Source organism: Bos indicus, chromosome 6 (genome assembly GCF_029378745.1).
Source record: "Bos indicus isolate NIAB-ARS_2022 breed Sahiwal x Tharparkar chromosome 6, NIAB-ARS_B.indTharparkar_mat_pri_1.0, whole genome shotgun sequence".
In the NCBI taxonomy this organism is placed as follows: domain Eukaryota; kingdom Metazoa; phylum Chordata; class Mammalia; order Artiodactyla; family Bovidae; genus Bos; species Bos indicus.
Genome location: NC_091765.1, coordinates 42,841,299 through 42,862,034, shown reverse-complemented (window position 1 = coordinate 42,862,034; position 20,736 = coordinate 42,841,299).

Genomic DNA, 20,736 nt, shown 5'->3' with positions numbered 1-20,736 from the left:
GTACTGGAGCAGGTTGCCATTTCCTTCTCCAGGGGATCTTCCCAACCCAGGGATCGAACCTGTGTCTCTTGTGTCTCCGCATTGGCAGGCAGATTCTTTGCCAGCTGAGCCACAGGAGATATAGATAGTAGATAAGCTATGTAATGAGAGATAAATCAAGAATCTCTCTATATACATATTTGTTTTAATATAATGAAGTCCATATAGTGTTTTATCTACCATCTCTTTAAGATGCCAGTAAAGAGCCTCTGAATATGATTCATTAGGCATCTTTCTTCTTTATTTTGGAGTTCTGCCCATCATTTTTTGTCTCTGTGTCTCCAAGGGTGTCACCATCAATATCCTTCATCAGAGGCTTCTTGCCAACTGGGAAGAACATCCAGTATTGACAGAAAAATTTTCAATCTCTGCATCTGTACCTGCTCAAAGTTCAGATGTTAATGGAGATGCATCATCAACTGTAACAAAAGGTTGGATCTTTAATTTAATTCTTTCCTTCTAAAGTTTGCTCTTAGTACCGAGAACCCAGAAATGTATTTTTATTCCTTTGTGTTGCACAGCACATCTGAGATGTCATGGATATTAACACTGTCAAACATTGTGCATAAACACAGCAGATTAAGGCTTAGAACTCGGTGCTTCTATTTAATGTCAAGCCCATATTTCTACACTGAATTTCTGATATCAACAAATGACAAATTACAGACACATTTGAGACATCCTAAATCATTTTGGCATATCAGTTATGAGTGGGAAAATTTTTTTTTTAATTTCCAGGGTCACTTCCTTTAGTTAATGTTCACCGTTATTCAAGATTCATGCAATGTATATTCCACCTACCTTTGAAATGAGAAAATTCCAAACTTTCCTTCAGTTGTTAGCATTTTGGCTTCAAGTCCAATTCATTGGCTTCAAGTCCAATTCAGCTGGAGGATTCAGTCTCTTCAATCATGAGAGAACTAACTCCTGAAGTGGGACTTTTACTGATTTCTGAACCAACTCACTGTACAGCCTCCAGTAAAGAAGGTACTGGTTACTGTGAATGCCTCCCACAGCAGCCCCTTTCAATTGCCTTACCTGACTAAACCAGCTTCTAGCTTGACACTCTTACCCCCATTAACAGATCATACCTTCCCAGTTATTGTGTTCTGTATTTATTCTGTACAACCTCTCAGTGTCCCTAATACTCAGAGCGTGCTTCCAAATCAGTGACTTTTCCTTACTGATTGAATGGTTGGTCTTGGCTTTCCTTAAAAGGAAAAAAAAAAACAAAACAATTCTCCATGTAAGGAGCCACCAACTCTATTCTTTTCTTGTGTAAGGAAACCATTTTTACTTGTAATAAAATCCAAATTCAGCTTACCTCAAATTGTTGATTTGGGAATAATATCTGATGAGGTGAGATAGTCATATCTCAGAGACTTGGGTCTTGTTCTTGGAGATTTCTCATTAATTTCTCCTGCCACTTAATGAGAATGCTGCTCCCTCTTTGACATTTTCTTCCAGGATGGAATACAAGACTCATCCCTTAATTCTTCATAGCACAGCAAGAACCATGTTGAAAGATTAAAAATAATTTACTGAGTACTAAACAGGTATAGAAATACCAAAAGTAACTTGCTACAAAATACTCAATATTCTATTATATAATCTATTTTCTACTAGGGCTTTCTTGTAGAAAGTAGTCCTTTACTCATTCCTAGTCCCTGTCTAGCCCCAGATTTGCCTCAAGGGAACAAAGGTAATTTTCTCTTTGTTTGTCTTGTTAAGTCACTAAGTTGTATCAGACTCTTTTGCAACCCCATGGACTGTATCCCGCCAAGCTCTTCTGTCCATGGGATTTCCCAGGTAAGAATACTGGAGTGGATTGCCATTTCCTTCTCCTTGAGATCTTCCTGACCCAGGGATTGAACCAGCGTCTCCTGCATCGGCAAGCAGGTTCTTAACTACTGAGCCACAAGGGAAGCCACATTTTCTTCTTACTGCCTGGAAACCTAATTCTAATGCATGACTAGATTCTTTGTAGACCAAAGCCAAAGAAAGGTGAAATGCTCCTTCACACTTGTCTAAGACCCGTCAAAGACAAAAACTGGACAAGCATGGACATTGATTTTATTCATACTATTGCAATAGGGAGAACAACCAGATCTGAAGATCAGAGCTTCTCATCAGGAGTAGTATGCAAGTATCAGAAGGTTATTTACAGTTGAAATTGTTTTATAGTCAAGGAAAGTCAATCATCTGAACAGGGAAATGTTTCTTGTCTAGTTAGTTTCAGAGGATATATATATATATATTTTTTTTTAATTGTCAATTTTTTTTTAGAATATTTTTATTTAATGTATTTACTTGCCTGTGCTGGATCTCAAATGCAGCACAAAGCATCTTCGACCTCCATTGCAGCATGCAGGATATTTAGTGGCAGCATGTGGGATCTAGTTCCCTAACCAAGGATTGAACCCAGGCCCCCTGCACTGGCAATGCAGAATCTTATCCCCTGGACCACTAGGGAAGCAGAGGATACATAGTTTTAATCTTAGCTAATCACTCATGAGACAACGAATGGGAAATTAGCAAAGGGGGAAAGGTCTGTGTCTGCCTTGTTAGTAAGTCCAGACAATAGGGGAAAGTTGTGTTTGGCCTTGCCATACTTCTTTCCCCTGTTGTTGAAGACAGCCATAGGTTGTCCTTAAATAGTTACATCTTAAAACAAGGAGATGAGGAACGTCCAGCTCTATACCATTGTCAGTCCAGTTTCGATCCTGATGCGTTAAAACTATCAGTTGAAATTCAGCTTCTGCATGAGAAGTCAGTTGAAAGTGGAGTTGTTTTTAACTCTGATAGATCATAATACACTGCTGAATTTTGTTTCAAGATGATGACTACGCGACAGTGTTAGGACTTAGGACTCTGAACAAGATTCATCACCCAACTGCAAGGCATAAGGTTACAAGCAAAAGGACTGATAATCTTTGCAATATACCTCAAAGCCAAGATCCTGCTTTCCATTTCCTGTCCAGGAGAACATGTCCTATTGGGCATTTGGCTCAACCTTAGAGAGTTAAGTAGCCTTGTCATTCAGTCTAGTGATGGATGACTCTACTTGATCTGTGACGTTAATCCAAGTGCAGCAGGAAGCGTTGGCCATGAAGCAGGCACCTCACAAGCTAGAAAGGAGAAAGTCAAGTGCTGTGATTGTCCACAACACTGGCCAGTGAGTTTAGGCTTATCTGCAATGCTTCCATCTGTGGTCCTATCTGGCTTAATGAGAGAGTTCTAACCACCTTTTCAAACTGTGTAATTCCCAGAGTGGGCACAATGACCCTCACAGCACACATAAAGAGAGAATTGATGACGTTTCCTAGGAGTTTTTCTGAATACCCTGTAGTTTCCTCATCTGGACATAACCATTTAAATCTATAGAGGGACACATGATCAACAGGTGGGCTGATGATTTTGAATAAGTGGAAGTCCTATAAAAGAGTTCCCGTATAAGGTAATAACACAGGAAAAACTGGGATATGTGGGAAAGGCAGGGGTAGTCTTGCTGACAAATAGTAATATCTCGGGAGGAGTTGCCCACAGACAGCTTGGGGGGATAGAAATTATTAATAATACCTGGGGTTAACCCTGGGGTATATCCCTCAGGAAGGCAGAGTCTTGCTTAGAATTAAGCAAAATTTGTAAGCCTGGCTGAAAAGCGGTGGAGGAAAAAATGGTTATTAGGGATAAAAAAAAAAAGTGTGTTTTTTCCTACATCCTGAGGAATTAAAGCTGCGAAGCTTGGCGACTTCAAGAGAAGCATAAATTACACTGGGAATTAAGTTTCAGTTAGCATCTACTGAGAGGTTGAGGTTGGTGATATGGGCGTAGTTGAAATGCCAATATGATCGTTAAGGGGAAAGTCTCCCTGAGATGTGTTGAAGGGAATGACAATTGGGTGTTCATCCTGGTGTCAGGTGGGGGTATGAGTGGAGAATGTAGGGATAGTTTGAAAAAACTGAGCCGACTTAACAAAGGAGTTTGCCCTTCCTGTGATGAGGATGCAAAGGAGGGAAAGGACAGAGCAAAGAAGGGCAAAGTCATTGGTTTGTATTTTTTAAATTATGAAATATGAGCCCAAGATTGTACTAATTGTAGTTTTGTAGCAGTATTGGTAATTAGGAGAATAAAGGATCCCTTCCACCTGGATTCAGACTCAATCTTTCAGGGCTATCTTTTCTGGAAGACTAGGTCTCCAACCTGAAAGTCATGTAAGAGCTGTGGTGGGATGTCCAGGGGAAAGACAGAACTGACCTGAATGTATTGAATAAATATGAATATGTTTAAGAAGAACTTGGCAGTGTTGAAGTACAGTGGACCCTTGAACAATATGGGGGTCAGGGGTGCCAAACTTCATGCACTCAAAATTTCCCCATATAACTTCACATTTGGCCCTCTGTATCCCCACTTCACATATATGGATTCAACCAACCTTGGACTATGTAGTACTGGACTAGGTATTATTTGAAAAATCCAGATTTCCCTGGTGGTTCCAGAAGTTAAGAATCCACCTGCCAATGCAGGGGACACAGGTTCAATCCCTGGTCTGGGAAGATCCCACATGCCATGAGGCAACTAAGCCCTTGTGCCACAACCTACTGAACCCGTGTGCCACAACTAGGGAAGCCACCGCAACTAGAGAGTAGCCCCTGTTCGCTGCAACAAGAGACAGCCTGCACGCAGTGCTGAAGACCCAGCGGAGCCAAAAAAATAAATAAATGAGAAAAATCCATTCCATGCATAAGTGGACCCTCAAAGTTCAAACCTGTGTTGTTCAAGTGTCAACTGCATATTGGATTGAATCAGATTAGAGTCTCCCAAGGTGCAGGATGGGAAAGGGATCTTCCTTGACCTGTTGTAATTACTTCACAAGGGCCCAAGCAGGAAGAGCAAATGATTATCAGGGCTAATAGCAACACTTTGAGCCAGAATCTGAGGAACCATTGAGAACTGAAAACAGTCCATTTACCAATAATAGAGAGACTTGCCAGGGGGGAGCTGGCTCCCATTCTTGTTTCTCCTTTACATGTTTACTAGGATTGTGTTTCTGGTGGATGATGCCAGTTGAGATTACCTGCCAATATGAGGGCTGATGCAATCTCATGATTTCTGCAGGAGACCTTTAAGATTTCCTTTGCTATACAGGGTAATCTTACAAGGGGCTTTCCAGGTGGCTCCAGTGGTAAAGAATCCACCTGCCAATGCAGGAGACACAAGAGACGTGAGTTTGATCCCTGAGTCAGGTGGATCCCCTGGAGGAGGAAATGGTAACCCACTTCAGTATTCTCGACTGGAAAATCCCACGGACAGAGGAGCTTGGCAGGCTGTAGTCCATGGGGTCACAAAGAGCTGGACATGACTGAGCAACTTAGTAAACATCTAGTCTTAAAGAGTAGTTGTTGTTCAGTCACTAAGCTGTGTCTGACTCTTTGCTAGCCCTTGGTCTGCAGCACACCAGACTTCCCTATCCTTTACTATCTCCCAGAATTTGTTCAAACTCATGTCCATTGAGTCAGTGATGCCATCCTACCATCTCATCCTCTTTTGCCCCCTTCTACTCCTGCCCTCAATCTTTCCCAACATCAGGGTCATTTCTAATGAGTCAGCTCTTTACATCAGGTGGCCAAAGTATTGGAACTTCAGCTTCAGCATCAGTCCTTCCAATGAATAATCAGGGTTGATTTCCTTTAGGATTGACTGATTTGATCTCTTTGCTGTCCAAGGGACTCTCAAGGGTCTTCTCCAGCAGCACAATTTGAAAGCACTCAGTCTTACAGAGGCTATGGGCTAGAGTTCAAGTGAGAGACAAAAAGAGACCAAGCTGGTGTCTCCAAAGCTCACTGACTGGATAAAAATCCATCCTGTTTTCAGGTAGCCTTTCAGCTTCAGGTACCAGCAGTTGTTATGCCTTAAATTTCCTAAATAGAGTTTCTGTGACCAAAGGAGGTTGAGCAAGGCGAACTATGTTGAGGAAGAGTTTTCTTGGAAGCAGTTCCTTAGCATATTGTCAGTCAAGGAGTTTTCCTTAGCTGCAGGGGTCTGGCTACTAGTCTGAGGTTCGATTTTGAAAATATTTCTTAGAAAGTCTGGAAATTACAGATTTTTATTGTGCCCTTGTCTTCAGAGTCTGAGGACCTCTTCTTAATGGTTATGTCTTTTGACTGATCCTATTACAGAATTATTTTTGTAGAAGGCCCCATTTTGGTCTATATCTCAAATTAGGTAAGGACTGGGAATAAGAAATAAAGACTTGACCCCAACTCATAAGTTATTTTTACATAAAGGACGAATTTTATGGAGAAATAATGTTGATTTTCTAAATGAGGATCATCAGATCACCTTTGGTGTAAATGTTCAAAGGAAATTTGAATGATCTCATTGCTTAAATTTATGTCAGGTAGCCTGGAAGAAGCACAGATCATAGGAAGCCTGTAAAAAGAGATGAATCACATTCTATCCTACTTGACATTATATTAACCCTTCAGGTTAAGGGCTCTGGAAGCATTTAACATGCATTTCAAGGATTCATGTTGATTTTTCAGGCAGATACCAAAAGAACTTCTTGGGTTAGACATTCTTCCAAAATGGCTCTAAGTGCTTATAATTACATTTCAAACATCTGCGGCAACAATCAGCTAGTTTTTGCAACACATGGATTGACAGGCAACTGTTCTGATTCAACCTCAGTTTGAGTGGTGAGAACTTGTAGTTAGGAGCCCTATCTGAACTGTCACCATTATGTCTTATCAACTCCAAGCAAATGGCCACCCCTGGATGTTATAGACCACTAAAACTGTCTTAAATAAAAATGTTGGAAGAACTGTTTCCAACATTTGCCAGATTTATTTATTTTTGTCCCCAGGGTTTAACATTTCCATTTTCAACAACTCGAATTGAATTTTCTAAATTAATTATTGTGGAAAGGGAAGGAGGTGGTGACAACTCAGGTTAAGACTTGCTGTGATGGTCCTCGTCTAAAGCAGAGGTCACCGCATCATCCAAATTTATGGTGCCCACAAGCTAAGGTGGCTTTTGCATTTTTTAATGGATGGGGAAAAAAGAATATTCCACAACACATGAAAATTGCATTAAATTCCAATTTCAGTGCCCATAAATGGTTTAATTGAAACATGGTGCTCTTTAATTTGTTATTTATCACTTTTTTTCACCACAATAGTTGTAACAGAGACTATAGAGCTGACCCGGGCTGAGATATTTACCATCTAGCCCTTACAGAAAACGTTTGCAGACCTTTGCTCTAGTGTTAAGTCGCTCAATTGTGTCTGACTCTTTGTGATTCCATGGACTGAAGCCTGCCAGGCTCCTCTGTCCCTGGAATTCTCCAGGCAAGAATACTGGAGTGGTTAGCCACTCCCTTCTCCAGGCCATCGTCCTGTCCCAGGGATCAAACTGATGTCTCCCAAACTGCAGGCAGATTCTTTACTATCTGAACCACCAGGGAAGCCCTTTGCTCTATACTGCTGAAGAAAAAAACTCCTTCTGGAAATCAGCCCTAATATTTATACCTACTTTTGTCCATAGGGAAAAATTTGCAGGAGACTTGTAAAGGACTAGACTAGATATTCATCTTTAAAAGACATCAGTGGGCAAAAGATGGCCCTGATTGAATGATTGATTATAAAGTATTTTTCCACTATGGCTTGATGACAACAGAATCCTTAGAGCACCATCTGGCATGGAATATTTAGCTCTGTCTCCAGAAAACTGAGTTGAGATGCAAAGAATAAAAATAATAATTCTCTTGATTCCTGCAACAGCTGAAGAGAAGCCAGCTGGAATTTCCATACTTGCTAGGAAAACTCAGAGCAATCTCATAAAAAGTTGTACCACCAACAGTAAAGGATTCTGTTAGCACAGTGGTGGGACTGGGGGTGGAGGATAGAGTGCTGCTGGGTTTGGCAGATAGAACAGTTGATTTTGTGCTTTTAGTCTTGTTTCTTTCCTTTGGTATTTAATTTCATGTTCCGGAAGGCAGTTTAAGAAGGGTGAAATTAAAATAGTAGATCTTGCTCCGAAAAAATTTTCTTCAAATCTTATTTGTCACTAAGTGACCACTTGGTAGAACAATAATTAAATGACCTTACGGAATTATCACCAATCACTTATTACACCATCAGTTTTTTTTTTTTTTTTCAATTTTATTTATTTTTTAACTTTACAATGTTGTATTGGTTTTGCCATATATCAAAATGAATCCGCCACAGGTATACATGTGTTCCCCATCCTGAACCCTCCTCCCTCCTCCCTGCCCATACCTACACCTTCAGTTTTGATACGCCCACCTCTTCAGTAAACAAAGGATGTTACAGCCATCAAGCCATCAGCCACAGCTCCTCCTCCATGGTGCACCCCGAGGGGAATTCTGGATGTGGAAACGCAGGATACTGGCCTTAGATGGTTAAGATACACATCAAAGGAACAATTCAATGAGCCCAGACTCTTGCATCTTCCAATACTTAGAAAAGCTCTAAAGTCATTAGCTTGAGGTGTCTGTTTTCTGATTAGCAGTAATCTTTTGACATTGGATTACGTGTTTGTTTTCCCAGCAAAAACTCTCCTGTATCCTGGTTCCTCTCTTACCTTTTTGGAACAGTTCATCAGAGTTGAGAGGCTACCTTCCTGGGCTATGTGCATGTTAGTCGCTCAGTCGCGTCCAACTCTTTGCAACCCCCTGAAGTGTAACCCACCAGGCTCCTCCGTCCATGGGATTTCCCAGGCAAAAATACTGACATGGGTTGCCATTTCCTTTTCCAGGGGATCTTCCCAACCCAGGGATTGAACCTGGGTCTCCCACATTGCAGGCAGACTACTATGTGAACTACCAGGGAAGCTCTTCCTGGGCTATAGTTCTCAGTAAAGCCCCAAGTGAAACATGAAAGTGAATGTGAAAGTTGCTCAGTTGTGTCCAACTCTTTGCGACCCCATGGACTACACAGTCCGTGGAATTCTCCAGGTCAGGATACTGGAGTGGGTAGTAGCCTCTCCTTTCTCCAGGGGATCTTCCTCGAACCCAGGACTCCCTCATTGCAGATGGATTCTTTACCAGCTGAATCACAAGGGAAGCCCAAATGAAATATAATTCTCAACTTTTAAATTTTGCATTTTTTTTTTCAGTACAAGTGACTTTCTCTAGTTACTCTGGTGCCAGCTCTTCTTATTCCTTATCTGCTGCTGCCTCCTCCTCTCCCAATATTTAAAAGCAGACTTTCTTTGCTAATCCCTATTCTTTTCTCACTTTGATCTTTCTATTTAGGAAATCTCATCCTCACCTATGCCTCTAATAAAATTTATAGGCTTTGATTTATGGGCTTCCTTGGTGGCTCCAATGGGAAAGAATCTGCCTGCAATGCAGGGACCCAGGTTCAATCCCTGGATCAGGAAGATCCCTGGAGAAGGGCATGATTATCTATTTCAGTATTCTTACCCAGAGAATTCCATGGACAGGGGAGCCTGGCGAGCTATAGTCCATGGGGTCACAAATAATCAGACATGACTTAGCATTCACACATACATTCTTGCCTGGAGAATTCCATGGATAGAGGTGTCTTGAGGGCTACAGTCCATGAGGCTGCAAAAAATCAGACACCACTGAGTGACTTACACTTTCACTTTCCCTTATATTAAAAAAAAAAAAATCAGTGGGAATGACCTGGCAATCCAATGGTTAGGACTCTATGCTTTAGTTACTAATGGCAAGGGTTCAATCCATTGTCAGGGAACTAAGATTCCCACAAGCCATTTCTTGTGGCAAATATATACATTTGTCTCTCCAGCCCTTGCTGAAAACTCCAGGTGCACATTCAAAGCACCACCTGAATGATTAAAACAAACCTCGGTCTCAACATGTCCCAACAGCACTCGTGATCCTCCCAGTCAAACTGCTCTTCCTCCAGGGTTTCTTGTCTTGGTGAATGGCATCATCACACACTCAGGTAAACCAAAACCTGGAAGGCATCTTTGACATCACCCCTGTCCCTCATATCCCCAACCAAACAACCACAGAAGTGAGTCCTGTGGTTTCTTAATTACAGTGTCATTCATATGCATCCTCTTTTCATCTCCATTCCCAACGTCTTGGCTTAAGCTACCAGAATAATTTCTCACCTCTGGCTAAAGCACCTAATTATTTCCCAGAATCTAGTCTTCTGCAGCTCCCCATTCTCCAAGGGAGTACATAAAACTGCAACTTTTATGGTGTCTTCCCTCCACTTTAAACCCTTCAATGACTTCCAAATGTTACTAAGGTGAAAAACATTCTCTCAATGAACAAAGCCACAGTCCCAGCCAGATCTTACCTTTTCTTACCTCACCAGTGTCATTGGCTGGCTCTCCTCCTTCCATTTGAGGCCCTGCTAGATTTGCCTTTTAACTTTTTCCAAACGTTCCATTTTCTTTCCAGCTGCAGTAGCCTTCCACAGGCAGGTCTCTGTCCTCTCAGTTCAGTTCAGTTCAGTTCAGTCACTCAGTCATGTCCGACTCTTTGTGACTCCATGGACTGCAGCATGCCAGGCCTCCCTGTCCATCACCAGCTCCCGGAGTTTACTCAAACTCATGTCCATTGAGTCGGTGATGCCATCCAACCATCTTATCCTCTGTCTTCCCCTTCTCATCCTGCCTTCAATCTTTCCCAGCATCAAGGTCTTTTCAAATGAGTCAGTTCTTCGCATCAGGTGGCCAAAGTATTCAGCATCAGTCCTTCCAATGAATATTCAGGACTGATTTCCTTTAGATTGGACTGGTTGGATCTCCTTGCTGTCCAAGGGACTTTCAAGAGTCTTCTCCAACACCACAGTTCAAAAGCATCAGTTCTTTGGCACTCTGCTTTCTTTATAGTCCAACTCTTACATCCATACATGACTACTGGAAAAACCACAGACTTGCCTCTGTTGGCAAGTAATGTCTCTGCTTTTTAATATGCTGTTTAGGTTGATCATAACTTTCCTTCCAAGGAGCAAGCATCTTTTAATTTCATGGCTGCAATCACCATCTGCAATGATTTTGGAGCCCCCCAAAAAAGTCTGTCACTGTTTCCACTGTTTCCTCATTTATTTGCCATGAAGTGATGAGACCAGATGCCATGATCTTAGTTTTCTGAATGTTGAGTTTTAAGCCAACTTTTTCACCCTCCTCTTTCACTTTCATTAAGAGGCTCTTTAGTTCTTCTTTGCTTTCTGCCTTAAGGGTGGTGTCATCTGCATATATGAGGTTATCTCTGCCTATCTCTGTCCTCTGCATATCTCTGTCCTCTGAGTTGCACTAAGTATTACTTAAATGCCTCAAAAGTACCAAAGTCCTTCAGAGACTGAAAGCCTTTGAGCTTCAGAGAGGGACTTCCCTGGTGGCTCAGATGGTAAAGAATCTGCCTGCAATGCGAGAGACCTGGGTTTGATCCCAGGGTCTGAAAGATCCCTTGGAGAAGGGAATGGCCACCCACTCCAGTATTCTTGCCTGGGGAATTCCATGGACAGAGAAGCCTGGCGGGCTACAGTCCATGGGGTTGCAAGGAGTTGGAAGGGACTGAGTGACTAACATTTTCACACACTGAGCCTCAGAAAGGTACTGGTCTTAAGAGCCTGTATCCCTAGGTGTCCAGGAATCTTCTTTGTTCCTATGCAGACTTACTCACCCTTCCCCCAGTGACCTGATCTACATTTGAAGGGATATTAAAAACAGATCTTTTGGTCAGAAGAAAAAGGCCTCCCTTGGGGCAATGGGTACCTGCTTGCTTCATAGTGTTTACACTTACATAATCAAAATTTTTACATTTACAAAATTAAGAGCATTTCTTCAAGAAATTTTTACTGGGAAAAAATAGGACAGACTTTGATAATTTGCAGTCTACTAATGTCAAAAAAAATTGAATGAAAAGTTATATTTACCATATTTGCTCTCAACCTTTAAAATCATCTTGCCTTTTAATTAAAGAGTGAATGGGTGGCAAAGTGGTAAAGAATCCTCCAGCCACTGTAGGAAATGCAAGAGACTTGAACTTGATCCTTGAGTTGGGAAGATCCCCTGGAGTAGGAAACAGCAACTCACTCCAGTATTGTTGCCTGGAGAATCCCATGGACGGAGCAGCCTGGCGGGCTACAGTCCATGGGGTCACAAACAGTGGGACATAACTGAGCACGTGCACACACACACACACACACAGAGGTTTTTTAAAAATCAAATAATAAAAAAAGTATAATGAAATGTAAGTCTCCTCAGCAACAATCCCTTTCCGAGATAAGGTGGCCTTTATAACTGTTTCTTTATATCCTTCCAGAAATATTCCATATACTCATAGTACAAATAGACACACATACACACATTATTTCTAGAAATGAGGACCAATGGCTTCTTCCACAGATCAACAAACAGAGATCTTAGTCTCTTTCCTCAGGTCTTCACTTGAGGTGAAGTGCCGCCCATTTGTAATTTGTTATAATTTGTTGAACCCATTTTTCCATTCAATTTATTAATAGACATATTATTTCCAATTTGCCGTTATAAAAAAGGCACCAAGTTGTATCACTAATTTAGAGCATAATGATTATAGCTAATAATAATGTATCATAGATTTTACAGCCAAGAGACTAAATCTTTAGCATTCTCACTACAAAAAAAAAAAAAAAAAAGGTAACTATGTGTTGAAAAAGACAGAGGTAGTAGCTAATATTTAGTAATAATCACTTCGCAATTTATAAATGTAACAAATCAACATGTTGACACAAATGTACACAATGTTATGTGTCAATTATATGTCAATAAACTGGCAGGGGTGGGGAGGGAACAAAAAAAATTTTTTATCAATTTGTATTGCCTTCAACCATGTAGGGAATCGTTGACTTCTCCACACAAGGAAGTTATGAAATGCTATTTTATTTATTTCACGAAATGCTATTTAATTTTTTCCAATTTGACGGCTAAAATTAGTATTTAGATTTTTGTTGGTGGGTTGGTTTGCTTGCATTTCTTTTTTGTGAGGCTGAACATCCTTCCATATTACACCTTTTATTTTTCCTTCTGTGAGATAGCTTTTCTCTATTTTTCTTAAGTAATTGAAGGTTTTCTTACTGATTTGTAAGCTTTGTAAATATAATAAAGAAATTATTCCTCTACCATATACATTGCAAAGCTTTTTAGCAGCTTGACTTTTGATTTTTTTTTTTTTTGACTTTTGATTTTTTTTAATAGTATTTGTTCAGGCAGAATTTGTAACCTTATGAGATAAAACTTACCAATTCAAGCTTTGTGTCTTGATGTGGTACATATGTGCACACACATATATACATTTATATGATCATATATATGCATTTAAATACAATGTTTAAAACACTTTATGATTATATTTTTATATATTTAAACCTTTGATCTCTGTTGCAGAAGAGAGGAATTTGGTGATAAGCAGTGAGTAATAATAGCTGGTAATTTTTAAATAGTAATTATCCTTTGCAGAAGGAATTTAAGGACCTTTACAATAGTAATTAAAGGATTATATATTTGTCTTCCCCATCTGACAACAAATGCCTTGAAGGTTTTACCAAAGGCTTTTTTGCACAATGCAGCAAGCCAGACACTGAGAAGCCAAGGTTTGCCTCAAAGCGAGGATTTATTCAGGAGGCAATCAATGGAGGAGAAAGAGAATGCATCTCAAATCTGTCTCCTCAAAGGCAAGGGTCTTGGGGTATTTATGGGATAAAGCTGAGGTGTGGGGAGAGGCGAAGGGTGATTAGAGTTAAGTAAAGGCTGAGCCAAACTTTCTGTACAGGCGCAACTAAGCTACCTGCTTCTCCATGGGTTTTTTTCCCTACCTTTAATAACATATTTGGAGAGAATTCCCTGGCGATCCAGTGGTTAGGACTCCAAGTTTCCACTGTTGGGGGTGTGGGTTCTATTCCTGGTTGGGGAACTAAGACTCCACAAGCCTCAGCACACAGCCAAAAAAAAAAAAGAATGTATTTGGAGAATTCAGCTGATTCTACACCTGTTTCAGAGGTGTGTTTTCAATTCAGACCAGGCAGTCAGAGGACTTCATTGTCCCCGCCCCTTCTTCAGGGATGTGTGACACAGACAGGCCAGTCATATCCCTCACTGGGAACCCTGTGTGTGGAGGGGGGATTGTTGTTTTCTGTTGTTATTTTTATCTTTTTGCTAGGATTTTACAATGTGAGGATGATGTAAAGGTGAAGCTGCCTGTGACTCTCCAATTATGAGTAATTCTTGCCAGAGAACGAAGCCAATAAAGTGCTAAGAAATGAAGAGAGAAAACTGGGGACATCATTTCAGCTCCTTGATCCAGCTATGCCTGAAGCAACATTCTAGCTACATGAACGAATATATTTCTTTTTGTGTATAAACTATTTGGAATGGTGTTTCTGTCACTTTCATCTGAAATGGTTTTGACTAACATAAGACTAGTTTTGATAGCATTTCATGGTGCTTTGGCAAAGGATCTATGAATGCCTGACTCTTGACTCCCTCCTTTCAGAGTTTGAGTGCAAGAAGGAAAGGAGGGGAATGAATATGCACACAAAATGAAATAAAAGCAGGAAATATTCTTAGCCAACTGAGTAATGAGTAACCCTGAAAGGCTCAAGCAGGGTGAAATACAGTATGGAATAGAATCACTCTCTCCCCTTAAGATTCTTTGTGTCTTGCATTATTAGTTGCCAGAGAGGCTGTTTTATTACATATGCCCATCAGAAGGGGCTGAGTTTTATATAATGAAGATTAGAGAAGCTAATTAAGTGAATTTAGAATTTATATACAAAGCTTTCACAGCCAAATAGGCTTCATATGAGTGAGTTTCCTGATGGGGAAAGACTGAAGTCAGACTGTTGGGGTTTTTAACATTTATAATCTATATCATCAAACATTCACTTAAGGAGTAAGTGCAAGTATGAGAAATTTCAATGCAGCCAATTGAGCCAAGAGATGAGTTCATAAATATAAGTTTTGCTTGACTTACCATATGGCAAATAAGTTATGGTTATTTGGCAGTCATGAAAAGACAAATTAATCAGTGGAGAAATATTACCTCTTCTTTTGTTCACTCATTCATTATTCATTCAACAAATATTTATGGAGTGCCTATTGCATGTGCGGCACTGTTCAAGGTGCTAGGATACAGTAATAAACAAGGCAAAAGCTTTCCCTTCATGGCAAGTACCTAAAGAAGCATCTTGATTATACTGAACTGAACTTAGAATATACATACATTAATCTGTATGTGTGTGTGCTTAGTTGCTCAGTTCAGTTCAGTTCAGTCGCTCAGTCGTGTTTGACTCTTTGCGACCCGATGAATCGCAGCATGCCAGGCCTCCCTGTCCATCACCAACTCCCGGAGTTCACTCAGACTCACGTTCATCGAGTCAGTGATGTCATCCAGCCATCTCATCCTCTGTCGTCCCCTTCTCCTCCTGCCCCCAATCCCTCCCAGCATCAGAGTCTTTTCCAATGAGCCAACTCTTTGTATGAGGTGGACAAAGTACTGGAGTTTCAGCTTTAGCATCATTCCTTCCAAAGAAATCCCAGGGCTGATCTCCTTCAGAATGGACTGGTTGGATCTCCTTGCAGTCCAAGGGACTCTCAAGAGTCTTCTCCAACACCACAGTTCAAAAGCATCAATTCTTTGGTGCTCAGCCCTCTTCACAGTCCAACTCTCACATCCATACATGACCACAGGAAAAACCATAGCCTTGACTAGATGAACCTTTGTTGGCAAAGTAATGTCTCTGCTTTTGAATATGCTATCTAGGTTGGTCATAACTTTCCTTCCAATGAGTAAGCATCTTTTAATTTCATGGCTGCAGTCACCATCTGCAGTGATTTTGGAGCCCAAAAAAATAAAGTCTGACACTGTTTCCACTGTTTCCCCATCTATTTCCCATGAAGTGATGGGACCGGATGCCATGATCTTCGTTTTCTGAATGTTGAGCTCTAAGCCAACTTTTTCACTCTCCTCTTTCACTTTCATCAAGAGGCTTTTTAGTTCCTCTTCACTTTCTGCCATAAGGGTGGTGTCATCTGCATATCTGAGGTAATTGATATTTCTCCCAGCAATCTTGATTCCAGCTTGTGCTTCTTCCAGCCCAGCGTTTCTCATGATATACTCTACATAGAAGTTAAATAAGCAGGGTGACAATATACAGCCTTGGTGTACTCCTTTTCCTATTTGGAACCAGTCTGTTGTTCCATGCCCAGTTCTAACTGTCATGTCCAATTCTTTGCGACCCTTTGGCCTGTAGTCCTACAGGCTCCTCTGTCCATCGAATTTTTCAGGCAAGAACACTGGAGTGGGTTGCCATTTCCTTCTCCAGGGGATTGAACTAAGTCTCTCAATTCTCCTGCCTTGCAGGCCGCTTCCGCTGAGCCATCAGGGAGGCCCATTAATCTGTACAGTGAAGGGTATTCACTTGCAAAGGGATGAGGATGACTGAGGTAATTATTGGACAAATAGAACTGTAAAAGCCGGGTAGGATGAAGAAAGTCGGCTGGCTTCCTCCTGAATTTTCTGTATGATTATCTCGATTCTCCATTTTGTCTTCCTAGTAGAAGCACTGTCTGAGTGTTCACAGTGTTTATTTTGGAGGAATTCAGAGCTCCAGAGATGAACGGAATTGATACATATATAATTGTAGTGTTATTAAAGATGAAATGCTTTTGTAGCTTATAATGTTTATAATGATATGCTATAATTACATGGAATGTTTTTCCCAGTGATTTCCTTCACACATCACACATCACTTCTTTACATTTCCAATAATACTGGAATGTGTGTGTACGTGTGGGGGGGACAATTATTAGTTTCTCAATTTTGCAGGTAGGGAAATAGATATTTAGCAAGTGATGTTTAAATCATAACTCTTAACCAGATTTATAAGAAAGCTTGGTTACAGGTTTATAAGGGAAACCAACTACACCTGCAAAGTTTTCCCAGCTCTCTGGTTCAGGCTTTCATGTGCACAAAGGGTTTGATGTGAGATTCATTTAACCTCCTTAGATTTCAGCTTCATCTGGAATATGAGGCAATGGGCTAGATTCAGGATCAGCTAACCTTCAACAAGTACTTACTATGTGCAAGTCGTATGTTAGGAACTTTCAATGTAATCATAATAATTCATATTAAATTTTAAATTAAACCCTATAACAGGTTAACAAACCTAGGCCCCAAGAAATTTGGCAGCTTGCTTAAGTCAAAGAACTAATTTGTATCAATAATAATTAATTTAAATCAAAATAATTTAAATTAATTTAAATATAAATTAAAATACATTAATTAAACTAATTAAAATTTATTAATTTAGATTAATATATTAATCCTATCTCCTGACTTAAAAAAATCAATGCTTTTCCCTCTATACTTTCACACTTTCCTCCATATTTTAGCATTATATACAATTATAGAAAAATGTATATGAGCTTTGATTTATTGATATATAAGCTAAAGTATTCCTATTACCCAAAATACACACGAGTAAAATAATTAATATATCTAAATTGAAATTTTAAAGTTTGACTGAGTTTATATAATCAAATTGCTTGACTTACTAGTGTTTGAGGTTTCTGAGTGACATGGGAATGTGTTTTAAAACATATTACAGAAATCCAAACAGCAAGATATTCCATGTGTTATCAACATACAGATTCAGAGACTGAGTCAAAGTAGTGAATTCTTGATTGAGAAATGCATAATTTCAAATATAGATTCTCATTCTGTTCAGCTCCACGAATGGATTTTAATATGTTAACTGACCCTAAGAAGGAAGAAGACTACTATTTTTAAAAAAAACTTTAGATGGAAGTTTCATGATTGGTATATCTGCTATTGTGTCTACCATTAATAATTATTAGTTGGTTGATAGATTTTAATCATTATATTGGCACATAGGAATACAATGTATAATAGCATAGCTGATATAACAAGACATACATCATATTTGGGAGATAAATATTTAGGAAATACTGCTATTTGGGAAAGCAATATACATCTCTGGTGTGGACTGTATTTCTAAATTTCCCCAGAGTCTGCTGTTTCCTCTATTATGTACCATGTTTTATGTTATGCACTATGTTTTAAATATTTTAAAACATATAATTCTGCTATAAAAATAATAGGCAAAAAGGAAGGAGAATTGATGACACTAAATAGAGAAGCAAAGACTGTGTGAGACATGGTAGATAGAGAAAAAGAAAGTAGAGTACATGTGGGATGAGCAGATAAATATGATGGGACAAAAGAGAACAAGATGAAAGGATAAATATTTAGAAAAGGATGAAAGATAAATATTTATGATTCACTAAATGTGCGTATGGCATATGAGACACTCAATATATATCGGATTGAAAAACAGCTGCTCATTTGTGACATCAGATTTGGCCCCATGTTCCCTCTGTCCAGGAAGCACAAATAAAGTCCATAGCTGCTTATTGGGCGAGTTATAATCATGGCCAGGTATAACTGCCCCTGCATCTCTAACAAAGCAGTGAGATGTTGGTCCCAGACATCTTAAATCTGTTAGGTCACCTTGCTTAAAGTTCAGCTGTGGTCCTTGGAACTACACCAGCAGTGGGGAAAGTTGACGTGTCTGAGTTGGAAGATAGACCGATGGACTAACTCAGTTCATATGTGCATTGTATACGTTGAGGTGATAGGTCTTTCTTCTGTTTGCATCCTAATCCTTGTGGGTTAACCTAGCCCAACTCTTTCCCTGCTTCTCACTGGTCCATGTGTTTTAAATGGATATAATAAACTGTGTGATTTGAGCATCTTAATTTGCACTGTGAGCCTTCCTGTTCCACCACCTCTGTGCTAACCTGCCTGGTCATGTACTTGGAGACTCCTATTACATCAAGGTAATTCCCCACATGGCACTGCTGGCCAATTTTTGCCTCATATTTCTTCTTTATATTTACAACTGATGGTAATTACACTGCAGTGGGTAGAGAATATACCATTTCAGAAAGATATTTGGTCATCTAAAAAGAGCATTTAACTGTCACAGGGATACATTCCAATAATAGTCTGGCTGCAGCAGACAAACAATAGAAGAATTCATGGTTTAGCAGGATCAAGTCAGAGCACTTTAAAGCTGGTTCCAGTTCAAATTCTCATTTCAGAAAGACGAGATTTAGTGACTTGCTGAAGGTCACTATTTCTAGTAACTAGTAAGGCAGAACAGGAGCCAATGCTGTCTAAAGACGTTATGGGGTTATTTCAGCTACTGCTGCTTCTAGCTGGGTCCTGGGTAATAACCAAGCATGCATTCCAGCACATGCCATGTAATGACTAAAAATATAAACTACAGCTGTCACAACTAATAGATTAACATTAAATGATGCAAAAATAAACAGAGAATGTCTGTTTATTAACAGGGTTTATAGAGGTGTCACTGAGACATTTCAAGTGCTAAAAATTGCTGTTCTTCCCATGTCAGTTTAATCATGACATTACACATTCCCCTTTGATTCTGGAAGACAGGACATTAGTCAATCTTCTCAACACTCACTAGCTAATATATTTGAAGAACTGTGTTAGATGTTTGCCACATAAAAATGAGTAAGGTATAAACTATGAGAATCAACACTTCAGACTCCCTTCCATGTGCCAGGCACTGCTGTAGGCACTAGAAAACCAAAACAAGTGTCTTAAACCAGAGAACATTCATAATAAAAATAAGTCCAGAGGTTTGAGAGGCAGCTCAGCGATGACCTTGGGGACCTCTGTCTTTCCATTTCCTCCTATTATTTCAGAATTTTCCTTTGTTCCTTTTGCTTGTGGTTTCAAAAGGCCTTGCTTCAGCTCCATGCCTCACGTTCTCACAATACCATTTCCAAAGCAAGAAGGATGAGGGTGGTGAGACAGATCTTCTCTTGTAGGTCTCTATTTATCATCACAAAATTTCTATCCTGAAGTTTCTTGGCAAACTCCCCTCAGAATTGTGTTGAAGAGTAGAACTTTCTGTGAGTTGAAACTCTTTCATAATTTGTGCTACCCAAAATGGTATCCACCAGCCACGTATGGGTAGTGAGCACTTGAATTATGACTAGTGTGACTAAGGAATAGAAATTTTCGTTTCATTTAATTTTAATTAATTTGAATTTAAAATTTAAATACATGTGTCTAATGTCTACCATATTGGACAACACTGCCTTTGACTCTTTCTGGGTAGAACTACAATATGGCCACCAGTAGTTCCCATATTGCGTAGCTTTTTCAGCCTCCAAAGGAGAAAAAGTTGGGGAATGGCTCTTTGGCAGCAACTAACAGAAGAAAGTGAAACTGTTAGTCACTCAGTTGTGTCCAATTCTTTCCCTCCAAGGGACAATGATTGCGTAGCTTTTTCAGCCTCCAAGGGAGAAAAAGTTGAGGAAAGGCTCTTTGGCAGTTACTAACAGAAGAAAGTGAAACTGCTAGTCATTGAGTTGTGTTTGACTTTTTTCGACCCCCATGGACTGTAGCCCACCAGGCTCTTCTGTCCATGGAACTCCCCAGGCAAGAATACTGGAGTGGGTTGCCATTCCCTTCTCCCAAGGATCTTCCCAACCCAGGGATTGAACCCAGGTCTACAGCAGTGCATCCAGATTCTTTACCATCTGAGCCCCCAGGGAAGCCCAGAAACGAACAGAGTCTGCCTTAAAAAGTAAATAAGACAAAGTGTCATAGAGCTGGTATTGTAATGGGGGAGG